This window comes from Chelonia mydas, chromosome 9 (genome assembly GCF_015237465.2).
Source record: "Chelonia mydas isolate rCheMyd1 chromosome 9, rCheMyd1.pri.v2, whole genome shotgun sequence".
Lineage (NCBI taxonomy): Eukaryota > Metazoa > Chordata > Testudines > Cheloniidae > Chelonia > Chelonia mydas.
The window spans coordinates 63,985,323-64,000,861 of NC_057855.1; positions in this window are offsets into that span (position 1 = coordinate 63,985,323).

Consider the following 15,539-nt stretch of genomic DNA (forward strand, 5'->3'; position numbering starts at 1 on the left):
AGTTTAGTTAAACCATTGCAAATCCCAGTGTGGGCAGTCTTATATCATTTTCATAGTGGCTAACTGCAATATAGCTTAGCTCAATTAAGAAATTGTTTAAGCTAAACCGAAATAAGTGACTCTTAAACCAAAATAAGAGCATCCATTAACGTGGACTAAATTGGTTTAAAATCACAGCTTGGACCAAAGTGGTTTCAAATCGCACCTTAATAAATATACAAAATAACTGGCATAAACTGTGAAGTTCTCTGTTTTGGGATAAACCTTTTTTAAGGATATTCTATATATCTTACTCATTATTCTGGGTTTGGACAGTGCCGAGCACACCAGGATCCTGACCCATGATGAGCAATAGAAATAATAAATAAATAATAAAGGCTCCTCCATTTGTGAGTAATACATTCATCCCAAACTCCTGGCAATAAACTCTAGCCCAGGGGTGGGCAAACGTTTTGGCCCGAGGGCCACATCGGGGCTGCGAAACGGTATGGAAGTCCGGGTAGGGAAGGCTGTGCCTCCCCAAACAGCCTGGCCCCGGCCCCCTATCCGCTCCCTCCCACTTCCCGGCCCCTGACTGCCCCCCTCAGAACCCCCGACTCATACAACACTCCCTTGCTCCTTGTCCCCTGACCGCCCCCTCTCGGGACTCCTCGCCCCTGACCGCGCCCCCAGGAGCCCACCCCCTATCCAACCCCTCCTGCTCCCTGTCCCGACTGCCCCAACCCCTATCCACACCCCCACCCCCTGACAGGCCCCCCGCCCCATCCAACCCCCCGCCCCACTCCTTGTCCCGTGACCTCCCCCTCCCGGGACCCCCTGTCCCTAACTGCCCCCCCAGGACCTCACCCCCTATCCAACCCCCACTGCTCCCTGTCCCCCCACTCCCGGGACCCCACCCCCTATCCAACCCCCCCGTGCTCCCTGTCTCCTGACACCTTAGAGACTAACAAATTTATCTGAGCATAAGTTTTTGTGAGCTACAGCTCACTTCATCGGATGCATGCAGTGGAAAATACAGTGGGGAGATTTTACATACACAGAGAACATGAAACAATGAGTGTTACCATACACGCTGTAACAAGAGTGAGGTAAGGTGAGCTACTACAAGCAGGAGAGAAAAAAACCTTTTATAGTGATAATCAAGGTGGGCCATTTCCAGCAGTTGACAAGAACGTGTGAGGAACAGTGTGTGTGTGTGGGGGGGGGAATAAACATGGGGAAATAGTTTTACTTTGGGTAGTGACACATCCACTCCCAGTCTTTATTCAAGCCGAATGTAATGGTGTCCAGTTTGCAAATTAATTCCAATTCAGCAGTCTCTCAGAGTCTGTTTTTGAAGTTTTTTTGTTGAAGAATTGCCACTTTTAGGTCTGTAATCGGGTGACCAGAGAGATTGAAGTGTTCTCCGACTGGTTTTTGAATGTTATAATTTTTGAGGTCTGATTTGTGTCCATTTATTCTTTTACGCAGAGACTGTCCGGTTTGGCCAATGTACATGGCAGAGGGGCATTGCTGGCACATGATGGCATAGATCACGTTGGTAGATGTGCAGGTGAACGAATCTCTGATAGTGTGGCTGATGTGGTTAGGCCCTATGATGGTGTCCCCTGAATAGATATGTGGACACAGTTTGCAACGGGCTTTGTTGCAAGGATGGTTCCTGGGTTAGTGGTTCTGTTGTGTGGTTGCTGGTGAGTATTTGCTTCAGGTTGGAGGGCTGTCTGTAAGCAAGGACTGGCCTGTCTCCCAAGATCTGTGAGAGTGATGGGTCATCCTTCAGGATAGGTTGTAGATCCTTGATGATGGGCTGGAGAGGTTTTAGTTGGGGGCTGAAGGTGATGGCTAGTGGTGTTCTGTTATTTTCTCTGTTGGGCCTGTCTTGTAGTAGGTGACTTCTGGGTACTCTTCTGGCTCTGTCAATCTGTTTCTTAACTTCAGCAGGTGGGTACTGTAGTTGTAAGAATGCTTGATTGAGGTCTTGTAGGTGTTTGTCTCTGTCTGAGGGGTTGAAGCAAATGCAGTTGTATCGTAGAGCTTGGCTGTAGACAATGGATCGTGTGGTGTGGTCTGGATGAAAGCTGGAGGCATGTAGGTAGGTTTCCAGTGTAGGGTGGTGTTTATATGACCATCGCTTATTAGCACCATAGTGTCCAGGAAGTGGATCTCTTGTGTGGATTGGTCCAGGCTGAGGTTGATGATGGGATGGAAATTGTTGAAATCATGGTGGAATTCCTCAAGGGCTTCTTTTCCATGGGTCCAGATGATGAAGATGTCATCAATGTAGCGCAAGTAGAGTAGGGACATTAGGGGACGAGAGCTGAGGAAGTGTTGTTCTAAGTCAGCCATAAAAATGTTGGCATACTGTGGGGCCATGCGGGTACCCATAGCAGTGCCGCTGATTTGAAGGTATACATTGTCCCCAAATGTGAAATAGTTATGGGTGAGGACAAAGTCACAAACTTCAGCCACCAGGTTTGCTGTGACATTATCGGGGATACTGTTCCTGATGGCTTGTAGTCCATCTTAGTGTGGAATGTTGGTGTAAAGGGCTTCTACATCCATAGTGGCTAGGATGGTGTTTTCAGGAAGATCACCGATGGATTGTAGTTTCCTCAGGAAGTCAGTGGCGTCTCGAAGATAGCTGGGAGTGCTGGTAGCGTAGGGCCTGAGGAGGGAGTCTACATAGCCAGACAATCCTGCTGTCAGGGTGCCAATGCCTGAAATGATGGGGCTTCGTTGGCACAGTGTTCACTTGCCTCACAAGAGCTTCCCTTAGCTTGTGCATTACATTTAGCATGTCAGTTCTTAGTTTTGCATAGTTTAGAGTTATACTTTTGGTTAGGGACCGGGGTTCCACCCTATCCCTTTCCTTCCCTCGGCTCCGGGGCATGCCTCGGGGCCAAGGGTTTAAACCGCGTGGGACCTGCAGTGAGCCCATGCCAATGGGCGATCCCCACGACACATGCCTTAAGTGTCTGGGGGAAGAGCACCAAACAGACAGGTGCAAAATCTGCAGGTCCTTTCAACCCAGGATGAAAAAGGAGCGGGACTTCCGTCTGAAACAGCTTTTGATGGAGTCCGCGCTTGGTCCTCAACCTGCCTCGGAGCTTAGGGTCTCAGCCCAGAGCAAATCAGTGCACAGTGCTGCAGCCTCGGTGCGTGATACGGACCTGAGAAAAGAGTCCAGAGACCGTCAGCAGCGCTCCCCAGCACCATAGACGACCCGGCACCGTTCCCACTCGCTGGTACTGCATAAGCGGAAGGATTCAGACAGAGGCTGCTCACCGAGGCCGAAGGCATCTCAGCCTCTGGGTGCATCGGCAGTGCGTCCCGAGAAGGAGCACTCAGCGCCCAAGGCTCAGGAGTTGGCACCGTTAATTTAGGTTCCCTGGGGGGGACCGTTGAGTCTGGTGCCCAGTGACTCCCCAGACAGGCAGTGCCAGGTGGAGGAATTGGAGCTCCCCTCCACCCCGGACACTTTCAAAGCTTGCCAGGGAGTTGATAGAACCAATGGCACCGCAACCCTTGGTGGTCAGGGACAAGGCCCCTGTACCTCCATGCCCGACGCCATCTAGAGGAAAGCTGGCTATGATGTGGTGTTCTCCTTCTCCTGCACGGTGCCATTCTCCTCAGCACCGTTCCCGCTCACCATCGGCCAGGCACCGGCAGCCATCTCAGGACCCCTTACACTCCTCCCTGGTGCTGGCCAGGCAATCCAGATCTCTGGCACCACTGGAATGGCACCAATCGCTGGCACTGTTAGAGAGGCAATGATCACCGGCACCGATGGAGCGGGTCCAATCTCCAGCGCCCAGCTCTAGGCACCAATCCCCAGTGCAATACTGGTTGGCGCCACCATGGTCATCCAGGTCCACATCTGGGTCGTCGGACTCAGATGCCAAATCATTCTACTTCTGCCACAGTGGGTGCCATTCCCACAGACATAGGAGCAAGGCACCTGTAGCTTGGCCTCTGCGCTGGCAGCCTCAGCTGCAATGGCCCTTTTGGACCCCATGGGCTTATCACCAGGCCCAGGGTTCATTCGCCAGGGGCTCTCATTCATTCATCTCCAAAACCAGAGCACCCAACCACTTAGGGATTGTCCAGCCCCTAAGGGATTGGAGACAGCTACTTCCCATGACCAGGCTACCCAGGTCATCACAGAGGTTAGTGTAGCAACAACACTGACTGCTGATCAGACTACCATCACCGCAACAAGGGTCAGCCAATGGGGCCCAGATATCGAACAGGATGAAGCCAGAGAGCTTGAGGGACAAGAGGACCCCTAGCGTCATCATCCTTGTCCCCTCACGAGGCAGTGGCCTTGGCTTCTGGACCTCCACCGATAGACTGATAGATAGGGCACACAAGGACCTCCTGGAGTTGCAACATGGAGTTGCAGGCGGAGGAGGTTATTGAACCCGAGGACCCTATGGTCGATATCCTAATGCCGGAGGGCCCATCCAGAGTCGCTCTGCCCCTGATTAAAACTATACAGAGCAATGTAGAATGCTCTGCCAGACCCACTGCAAGGGGCGTCGAATGCAAGTACTTTGTCCCATCCAAGGGATATGAGTATTTGTTTTCTCATCGGCAGCCATGTTCCCTGGTGGTTGCCGCAGTTATTGAGAAAGAAAGACAGGGGCCAATTCCAAAGCCAAAGGAGTCAAAACGGTTAGACCTATTCGGTAGGAAGGTCTATTCAACTGTGGCCTGCAGCTAAGGATAGCTAATCAACAAGCTATCCTTAGCAGATATAACTTCAACTTGTGGGCCTTGATGTTGAAGTATAAGGAGCTTATACCATCGGACTCCAGAGCCAAATTTACGGCTATCATTGAAGAAGGGAAGTCGGTGGCAAAGACCTCCCTTCAAGCTCCCCTAGATGCAGTGGACTCTGCCACCGGCACACTTTCATCTGGTCTAGCCATGAGAAGGGATGCATGACCGCAGGCATCTGGTTTACCTCCAGAAGTGCAGCAAACCCTGCAGGACCTTCCGTTCGAGGGCACAGGGTTATCCTCAGGCCAGACTGATTCTAACCTGCACAGCTTAACAGACTCTCAGGCAGCGATGAAGTCACTGGGGATGCATACCCCAGCAAAAACATTTCAAGCCCCAGCCCCAACAGCAACAGTCCTACCCTGCTCACCCTAGACAAGACTTTTACAGAAGAAGCCCTTAGAAATTCTAGGTGCAAACCACCCCACTCCCAGGCCAGGGTGTGACCAAGCCATCGTCAGGCTCAAAGCAGGCCTTTTGAAGGGGCGCCTGAGGACAGTATACCCTCCATGACACTGGATCCTCCTTACTTTTTGAATCGCCTATCCCACTTCTACCATGCATGGTCCCAGATAACATCAGACCGCTGGGTTCTTCGCAAGGTAGAGGTGGGATATTCTCTCCAATTCTGCTCACAGGCGCCATCTCTGTGGGTGCTCTAGGGGTGGAACACCCACGGGGAAAAATTGGTGGGTGCTCTGCACCCACCAGCAGCCAAGCTCCCTGCCCCACCCCCCGCCTCATCTCACCTCCGCCTCTGCCCCTGAGTGCACTGCATCCCCACTTCTCCTCCCAGCACTTGCAGCCACAAAACAGCTGTTTTGCGGCATAACAAGCTCTGGGAGGGAGGGGGGAGAAGTGGAAACGTGGTGCGCTCAGGGGAGGAAGCGGGGAAGAAGCAGGCCTGGGCAGGGATTTGGGGAAGAGTTTGGAATAGGGACAGGGAGGGGGCGGAGTTCGAGAGGGGACTTTGGGGAAGGGGTTGGAATGGGGGCGGGGCAGGGGTGGAGTAGGGGCGGGGCCGGGAGCAGAGTGGGGTCAAGCACCCACTGGCGTCAGCAGAAGTCAGCGCCTGTGGTTGTGCTCCTTCCCCCCTCCCACCCACCTTCCCTATCCCTCTTCAGGGACCCTTCTCACAAGCAACTCCTTATCCAGGAGGTGTAATCACTTCTAGATGTAGCGGCAGTGGAGGAGGTTCCTCAGGAGCAAAGGGGCAAGGGATTCTACTCCAGTTGTTTCCTCATCCCCAAGGCAAAGGGGAGTCTCTGACCCATTTTAGACCTGCATGGACTAAACAGGTTCATGGTAAAGTTGAAATTCCGCAGTCTCCCTGAGCACACGTATCCTTTCCCTGGATCTGTGCGACTGGTACGCCACCATCAACACAAAAGATGCATACTTCCACATAGCCATTCGACCTCAGCACAGACAGATTCTGCAGTTTGTGGTCAGTCACAAACATTACCAGTTCACAGTCCTCCCATTCGGCCTATTGACTCTGCCCTGGGTATTCACCAAGTGCATGTCAGTGGTAGCAGCCTTCCTCCACAGGAGGCATATCCCTACCTAGACGACTGGCTGCTGCAGGGCCGTTCCAGGGAGCAGGTGGAGTTTCAGGTCCAACTAGTCAAATCCATGTTTCAGAGACTAGGACTCCGCCTCAACATGACCAAGTCAACCTTATCACTGACCCAGAGAACAAAATTCATCGGTGCAGTACTGGATTCGGTACAAGCGAGAGCCTACCTACCAGAGACACAATTTTAAGCCATAGCGGGCATCATTTAGGGCCTCATGCAGTACCCCACCACTATGGCGCGGGGTTGCCTGGTCCTCCTCAGCCACATGGCAGCCTGCATGTACATGGTCAGACATGCCAGACTCAGGCTCAGGCCACTCCAAGCGTGGCTCACTTCTGTATATCACCCATGGCGCGACAGGCTGGACTCAGTACTTACATTGCCACAACAAGTACTTCAGTCCCTCCAGTGGTGGCTCAACCCCGGTACTGTGTGCGAGGGAGTTCCTTTCAACAGCCCACAGCCCACCTTGACCCTAATAATGGACACGCCATCATTGGGTTGGGGGACACACCTGGGGGACCGCCAGACACAGGGGCTATGGTCGCAAGATGAGCTCTCTCTTCATGTCAATATCAGGGAGCTCAGAGTGGTACGATTGGCTTGCCAAGCGTTCCTGTCCATACTAGAAGGCCAGTGTGTGGCAGTGATGACAGACAACACCACTGCCACGTTTTACATCAACAAGCAGGGGGGAGCGCGTTCCTCTCCCCTATGTCACGAAGCCCTTCAACTTTGGGAGTTCTGCATAGCCCACTCCATGCACCTGGAGGCGTTCTATCTCCCAAGAGTGCAGAACGAACTAGCCGACCAACTCAGCAGATCCTTCCGCAATCACAAGCGGTCCAGCCAACCGGATGTCATTCACTCTATCTTCCAAAGGTGGGGATTTCCCCAGATCGACTTATTTGCCACCAGGAACAACAGGAAATGCCCGATGTTCTGCTCCTTTCAGAACCATAGCCTGGGCTCCCTCTTGGACGCATTCCTACTACCCTGGGGAGGCCACCTCTTGTATGCCTTCCCGCCAGTCCCTCTTGTGCACAAGGTACTGCTCAAGATCTGCAGAGCCAAGGCGAAGGTAATCCTCCTTGCTCCAGCGTGGCCCCATCAGCACTGGGTACACCATGCTTTTGGAGCTGTCAGTGGACAACCCAATAGCTCTACCACTCTGCCCCGACCTAATCACACAGGACCACGGCTTCCTTCACCACCCAGACCTTCAGTCCCTCTATCTCACGGCCTGTCTATGAATTTCCTGCACCAGTAGATCTAGTTCCTCCATTTTGTTACCTAGGCTCCTCGCATTGGTGTACAAACATCTTAATTTTTGCTGTTTGGCCTCGCTCACATTCATGGTTAAATCCAATGGAATTCCTGTGCTTGAGTCCTTCTCGGCAGCAGGAAACCATCAACTAGGGCCACTTATTTAGGCAAGTGGAAAAGGTTCACATGCTGGTGTGAGAAGCATCATACACCTCCTTTACAGACACCAGTTCCACTCAGTACCTCCTGTTACCCGAAATTGGGCCAGCTAGTAAGCTTAGGGAGGACTAATGACCCACCAGAGTTTGGCAGAAAGCAGCACATTTATTATACTGATAGCTAAGCTCAAAAGAAGGGCGGGGGGTGTCACACTCACACTTGCATACTCACGCTCCCAGGACAGGCACAGCACTGGAGATGTCAGGATCCTTTAAGGTAAGTGTCCCACAGTGCAGCGATGGATGGTGCGATGAAGGTAAGTTTTCCCAAGGCACAATGGAATGCAATGCAGCGAACCACTGGCCAGGCAGTCTGGGTGAAGGGCCTTCACAGGAGGTACAAGCTTGTGAGTGCATTCCTGAGCACATGGCCCCTTCCCCTTTTAAGGACCTGTTTTTCATTGCTTGTGACTAGAGATTACTTGGGCATGTCTGGTTGGTCATACTCCACCTCGGACAGTGTCCATGCATTGGGTGTGTGAGCGCTGCCTAATTAGAGTGCCAGACACCTAGTCTACCTGGGAGTTCTGATCTTCCAGCTGCTCAAGCAGCCCATTCATCCCACAAGCATTCCAGGAGGGAGGGTGAGGGGGAAAGCCAGTTCATAGACTCATAGACTCATAGATATTAAGGTCAGAAGGGACCATTATGATCATCTAGTCTGACCTCCTGCACAATGCAGGACGCAGAATCTCACCCACCCACTCCTGCAATAAACCTCTCACCTATGTCTGAGCTACTGAAGTCCTCAAATCATGGTTTAAAGATTTCAAGGTGCAGAGAATCCTCCAGCAAGTGACTCGTGCCCCATCCTATAGAGGAAGGCGAAAAACCCCTAGGGCCTCTTCCAATCTGCCCTGGAGGAAAATTTCTTCCCGACCCCAAATATGGCAATCAGCTGAACCCTGAGCATGTGGGCAAGATTCATCAGCCAGGCACCCAGGAAAGAATTCTCTGCAGTAACTCAGATCCCACCCCATCTAACATCCCATCACAGGCCATTGGGCATATCTACTGTGAATAGTTGAAGATCAATTAATTGCCAAAATTAGGCTATCCCATCATATCATCCCTTCCATAAACTTATCAAGCTTAGTCTTGAAGCCAGATATGTCTTTTGCCCCCACTGCTTCCCTTGGAAGGCTGTTCCAGAACTTCACTCCTCTGATGGTTAGAAACCTTCGTCTAATTTCAAGTCTAAACTTCCTGATGGCCAGTTTATATCCATTTGTTCTTGTGTCCACATTGGTACTGAGCTTAAATAATTCCTCTCCCTCTCTGGTATTTATCCCTCTGATATATTTATAGAGAGCAATCATATCTCCCCTCAGCCTTCTTTTGGTTAGGCTAAACAAGCCAAGCTCCTTGAGTCTCCTTTCATAAGACAGGCTTTCCATTCCTCGAATCATCCTAGTAGCCCTTCTCTGTACCTGTTCCCATTTGAATTCATCCTTCTTAAACATGAGAGACCAGAACTGCACACAGTATTCCAGATGAGGTCTCATCACTGCCTTGTATAATGGTACTAACACTTCCTTATCTCTACTGGAAATACCTTGCATGATATATCCCAAGACCACATTAGCTTTTTTCACGGCCATATCACATTGGCGGCTCATAGTCATCCTGCAGTCAACCAATACTCCAAGGTCCTTCTCCTCCTCCGTTACTTCTAATGGATGTGTCCCCAGTTTATAACTAAAATTCTTGTTATTAATCCCTAAATGCATGACTTTACACTTCTCACTATTAAATTTCATCCTATTACTATTACTCCAGTTTACAAGGTCATCCAGATCCTCCTGTATAATATCTCGGTCCTTCTCTAAATTGGCAATACCTCCCAGATTTGTACCATCCGCAAACTTTATTAGCACACTCCCACTTTTTGTGCCGAGGTCAGTAATAAAAAGATTAAATAAGATTGGTCCCAAAACCGATCCCTGAGGAACTCCACTAGTAACCTCCCTCCAGCCTGACAGTTCACCTTTCAGTATGACCCGCTATTGTCTCCTCTTTAACCAATTCCTTATTCACCTTTCAGTTTTCATATTGATCCCCATCTTTTCCAATTTAACTAATAATTCCCCATGTGGCACCGTATCAAACGCCTTACTGAAATCTAGGTAAATTAGATCCACTGCGTTTCCTTTGTCTAAAAAATCTGTTACTTTCTCAAAGAAGGAGATCAGGTTGGTTTGGCACAATCTACCTTTTGTAAAAACATGTTGTATTTTGTCCCATTTACCATTGACCTCAATGTCCTTAACTACTTTCTCCTTCAAAATTTTTTCCAAGACCTTGCATACTACAGATGTCAGACTAACAGGCCTGTAGTTACCCGGATCACTTTTTTTTCCTTTCTTAAAAATAGGAACTATGTTAGCAATTCTCCAGTCATATGGTACAACCCCTGAGTTTACAGATTGATTAAAAATTTTTGCTGATGAGCATGCAATTTCATGCGCCAATTCCTTTAATATTCTTGGGTGAAGATTATCTGGGCCCCCTGATTTAGTCCCATTAAGCTGTTCAAGTTTCGCTTCTACCTCAGATGGGGTAATATGTACCTCCATATCCTCATTCCCATTTGTCATGCTACCATTATCCCTAAGATCCTCATTAGCCTCATTAAAGACTGAGGCAAAGTATTTGTTTAGATATTGGGCCATGCCTAGATTATCCTTAACCACCACTCCATCCTCAGTGTTTAGCGGTCCCACTTCTTCTTTCTTTGTTTTCTTCTTATTTATATGGCTATAGAACTTTTTACTATTGGTTTTAATTCCCTTTGCAAGGTCCAACTCTACTTGACTTTTAGCCTTTCTCACTTTATCCTTACATGTTCTGACCTCAATAAGATAGCTTTCCTTGCTGATCTCTCCCATCTTCCACTCCCTTTCTGCTTTTTCTTAATCACCTCTCTGAGATGCTTGCTCATCCAGCTTGGTCTAAAACTCCTGCCTATGAATTTTTTCCCCTTTCTTGGGATGCAGGCTTCCGATAGCTTCTGCAGCTTTGACTTGAAGTAATCCCAGGCCGCTTCCACCTTTAGATCCACAAGTTCTTCAGTCCAATCCGCTTCCCTAACTAATTTCCTTAATTTTTGAAAGTCAGCCCTTTTGAAATCCAAAACCCTAGTCACAGATTTATTTTTGTTTATCCTTCCGTTCAGTTTGAATTTAATTAGCTCATGATCACTTGAACCAAGGTTGTCCCCTACAACCATTTCTTCTATGAGGTCCTCACTACTCACCAAAACCAAATCTAAAATGGCATCCCCTCTTGTTGGTTCAGCAACTACTTGGTGAAGGAATTTACCTGCTATCGCATCTAGGAAAATATGAGCCCTATTATTATTACGAGCTTATTACTTGTCCTCCAGTCTATATCTGGGAAGTTAAAGTCTCCATTGATCACACAGCTTCCATTAGTATTTACTCCATTAAAAACATTAAAGCCGGCTCTATCCATATCCAGATTAGATCCCAGCGGTCTATAGCACACCCCAAGAACTATCCCAGGGAAGGCTCTAGTAGCTTTCTTCTCCGATAAAAGAAAAGGAGTACTTGTGGCACCTTAGAGACTAACCAATACACATTGTAAAGAGAGTGGTCACTTTGGATGGGCTGTTACCAGCAGGAGAGTGAGTTTGTGTGGGGAGGGGCGGAGGGTGAGAAAACCTAGATTTGTGCTGGAAATGGCCCACCTTGATTATCATACACATTGTAAGGAGAGTGATCACTTTAGATAAGCTATTACCAGCAGGAGAGTGGGGTGGGAGGAGATATTGTTTCATGGTCTCTGTGTATATAATGTCTTCTGCAGTTTCCACAGTATGCATCCGATGAAGTGAGCTGTAGCTCACAAAAGCTTATGCTCAAATAAATTGGTTAGTCTCTAAGGTGCCACAAGTACTCCTTTTCTTTTTGCGAATACAGACTAACACGGCTGTTACTCTGAAACCTATAATATCTGGTTTCACTTCCTGCACCAGTAGTTCTAGTTCCTCCATTTTGTTACCTAGGCTCCTCTCATTCGTGTACAAACATCTTAATTTTTGCTGTTTGGTCTTGCTCACATTCTTTACCCGATTAGGCACAGACATACTGCCAGTATGACCTATTAGACTGGTATCCACACTCAGGGCCGGTGCAAGGAGGTTTCATGCCCTAGGCAAAACTTCCATCTTGCGCCATGCCCCCCGCCCCTGCGGCAGCTCCCTGCCCCTCCCCTCCACCCTGAGGCGCCCCCCCGTGGCAGCTCCCTGCCTCTGCCCTCCCCCTCGGCCCGGGCAGCCCCCCCTACGGCAGCTCCCTACCGCCCCCTCCCTCCCTCTCTACCCTCTGCCCGGGGAGCCCCCCCTGCGGCAGCTCCCCGCCGCCCCCTCTCTCGCCCTTGGCCCGGGGAGCCACGTGCAGCAGCTCCCCACCCCAGCTCACCTCTGCTCCGCCTCTCCCCGAGCACGCCGCTGCTTCTCCTGCCTCCCAGGCTTGCGGCGCCAATCAGCTGTTTTGCGCTCAAGCCTGGGAGGGAGAGAAGGAAGCAGAGCAGGGCAATGCTCAGGGGAGGAGGGGAGCAGAGGTGAGCTGGGGCAGGGAGTGGTTCCCCTGTGCGCCGTTCCCCCCTGCCCAATTACTTGCTGTAGGCGGCCCTCCCCGCACCCCCTGCCCCAGCTTACCTCTGCTCCACCACTGCCCCCAACCATTTGGCGCCCTAGGCGACAGCCTAGTTCGCCTAGTGGTTGCACCGGTCCTGTCCACACTGCCTTCCTCCTTATGTCCATTCTCCTACCCATGGCTGTATCCTTTCTTACGTTGTTTTCTTCCCTCTCAATGCTAAAATCCGGCATGGAGATTACCTGGACATCTCCCAACCATCTCCCCCAAATTCGTAGTTTAAAGCTCTCTTAATCAGTTGTGCCAGCCTCCATCCTAGAAGTCTATTTCCTTCCCTACTTAGATGAAGTCCATCCCGAGAGAACTGTCCTCTGTCCATGAATGCCTCCCAGTGGCCATACATCCCAAAGCCCTCCTTATAGCACCACTGCCTGAGCCATCTCTTGATAGTCATAATCTTGTCACACCATTGTTGCCCTTCTCTAGGAACAGGCAGGTATTCAAAGAGGGAGAGGAGACAAAAGGCATGGGGGCGGGTGTGTAACAGACCCTTTGAGCATATAGGTTATACATAGCATACAGATCACTGCTGCTCCTTCAACACCTTCTACACCTGAAACAAGAAGGCCTTGCACCGTCCTCTATTAAAGTACATCTTGTGGCCATCTCGGCATTCCACTCGGGAGCATCCGGCCATTCCGTATTCGCCAATCCCATGGTGGGGCGTTTCTGAAAGGGGCTGGAAAGGTTATATCCACATGTTGGTCAGCCAGTACCCGCGCATCCCCTGGGCCCTTTAAAAACAGCCCAGGATCCCCAATCACCACTGGCAGTGCAGAGGAGCTGAGCAGCTTCCTGCCTGCTCCCTCCACATGGCTGCCAGCCCCTCCCTGCAGCCCCTGCGCGGAGTGGGTCTGTGTCCCACCCCAAGCGCCCCTGCAGCCAATGGGAAGTTGCAGGGGCAGTGCCTGTGGGTAGCAGCACATGGAGACTCCTGGTCTGCCCTGCCTAGGAGGCCGAGGTAAGTGCCGCACCCCCCACCCCCTCCCAGAGCCCGCACCCCCGCTTCAGCCCCCAACTCCCTTCCAGAGCCTGCACCCCCTCCCTCTGCCCCCCATCCCCAAACTGCCTCCCAGAGCCTGCATCTCCACCCCCAGCCCAGAGCCTGCACCCAAACTCAGTCCCAGAGCCTGCACCCCTCCTCCTCTCCTGGACCCCCAGTCCCTGTCCCAGCCTGGAGCCTGCACACAGCACCCAAACTCTGTCCCAGAGCCTGTATCCCCACCCCCTTTCCACACACCCCCTCCTTCCCCTAAACTCCCTCCCAGAGCCTACACCCTGCTATGAGCTGGCCGAGGTCCCAGCTCCGCCTATTACAGCTCATTCCACAAGAGTTCAAGCCTCTTCAGTGTCATTTCTGGCCCAAGTTCTGGTACAGGAGATACGCAGAGCAGCTACTTGGTCATCGGTGACCTCTCACTATGCTAACACCCATCACGCCAGAGATGATGCAGCCTTCGGGAGAGCCATGCTCCAATCAGTGGTTCCTTGACACCTATCCCTCCTCCAGAGTAGAGCTTGGGAGTCACCTGATTGGAATTGATGTGAACAAGCACTCGAAGAAAAACAGTTACTCACCTTCTCGTAACTGTTGTTCTTTGAGATGTGTTGTTCAGGTCCATTCCAATACCCACCCCACCCTCCTTCCCCTCTGTCATAGTAGCTGGCAAGAAGGAACTGAAGGGAGGTCCAGCCGCCAGGGTCATACATTGAGTGTCATAAAGGCGCCACTCCAGGGGCCAACCCAACGGGTGCTGCTAAGGGAAATCCTTCCGACGATTATGCACGCGGTGTGCGCACACCGGATTGGAATGGATGTGAACAACACATCTCGAAGAACAACAGTTACGAGAAGGTGAATAACAGTTTTTTATTCATTTTTCCCTCCAGGTGCTATTTCTTCTAATCGACCTTCACTTAATGGAAAGTCTTTTCCACAAATGTTCCTCTCTTCACTGGTCTCTCAACAGAGCTTTGATGAGATGGCTAATAATGTCACAAACAGAGCACTTTTTCAGGTATGAAGTCATTGAACGTACAGATCTCAAATATAAAACAAAAAGTAACAGTTTGTTGGATGTGTGTAATTGTGTTTCATGTATGAAATGTACTGTTACGCAGGAGTAACCAGATGACTACACTACATTCCAGAATTGAGGTAGGTCATTTCTTTCTTTGGACAGTTTCTTGTAGTTGCAAACTATGGTTCAGGGTTTGAGACATCAGCTGGTGGCGCCAATAAAGGTCTGTCTTTCTTTTTGGTCTCAGAACTAACAAACAACCATTCTTTCACAAACCAAGAAGGGACAAAAATGGGGTGAGACAAAACGCATTCTCAAGACTGCTGAAGAGCCCTAAATGACTTGAAAGGGAACTTGAATAGTGGGGGGAATAATTGCTGAGTAGAACTGGGCTAGCAATCAGTGAACAGATTTAAAATTTTTATTAAAGCTAATGTTAAAATTATATAATACACAGGTTGAGAAAAGAGTGTCTGTACATCTGGGTATAGTGCTTAGATTATCCACAAATAAAAAGTTTGTTAAAAAACTTATAAGATGCCTACAGCACATAATCTGCAATGACCCAAATTTAGATGAATAAATTTAACTATACAGTTTAGATATTAGAATCAGAATATTCAGGTACATCATTCATGAAAAGTTATACAGAGAGTTGGTTGTAGAAAGCAAATATTGGAATAAGTGTAGATTGTCCCTCAGTAATTGCGCACTTAGGATGGGTTGTCCCTTAGTAGATATAATCCATCAGAGAAGTATTTCAGTTACTTTCCGATATCTACTCAGTGAACGCAACTTTTTTCCTCTGTGAACAGACTGATTTTTAGGATATACTCACTATTTGAGATTATTTTGTGCATATCAATTTCTACCAATAAGTGGCTCAGTCTTTCTAAACTTTGCACTCTCCACAGGATTCCTTTCAGTATTGAATATTTGCAATTCAAAAGTCAAGCTTTGTGACTTCTCACCAATATATAATAGAGAATACCA